Genomic DNA, 486 nt, shown 5'->3' on the forward strand with positions numbered 1-486 from the left:
TATTGTTTTTGGCTCGACCTCTACCTCGCTGCGGCTGTTAATCTGTTGGAATTAGAGGTAATACAGTTTCAGAGACTTGACTTTATATTGCGTGGTACATCCACTGGGAAATTACGATGACACTTTCAACGTTTCAATCATTTTCAACAAGCAAATTATTCTAACAGGTACACTTTAATTATGTTTTTCACGAAGTCAACTTGAATAGCCCAATTTCTGAATTAATTGATTCCCCTTGGGTCTCAAATTCGAATTGCAGATTGTCTTCAAACAACAAGACTTGCTTTATTTCTCTCACAATTCGTCCTAAAAATATTTTTTTGCAGTTCTTTTCACTGAGGACACTTGTTGGTGCTGAGGTTATTCGGTCATTCAATGCCTCTCGTTGTGGACTTCGTTGAGAGGTGTTCTACTCAACATGGTTATATTGTTGCTTTCCTTTAAATTGACTTTTGCAACTCGTTTGGCAAAACCTATCTGTGAATG

The sequence above is a fragment of the Hemiscyllium ocellatum genome, chromosome 51, assembly GCF_020745735.1.
Source record: "Hemiscyllium ocellatum isolate sHemOce1 chromosome 51, sHemOce1.pat.X.cur, whole genome shotgun sequence".
Classification (NCBI taxonomy): domain Eukaryota; kingdom Metazoa; phylum Chordata; class Chondrichthyes; order Orectolobiformes; family Hemiscylliidae; genus Hemiscyllium; species Hemiscyllium ocellatum.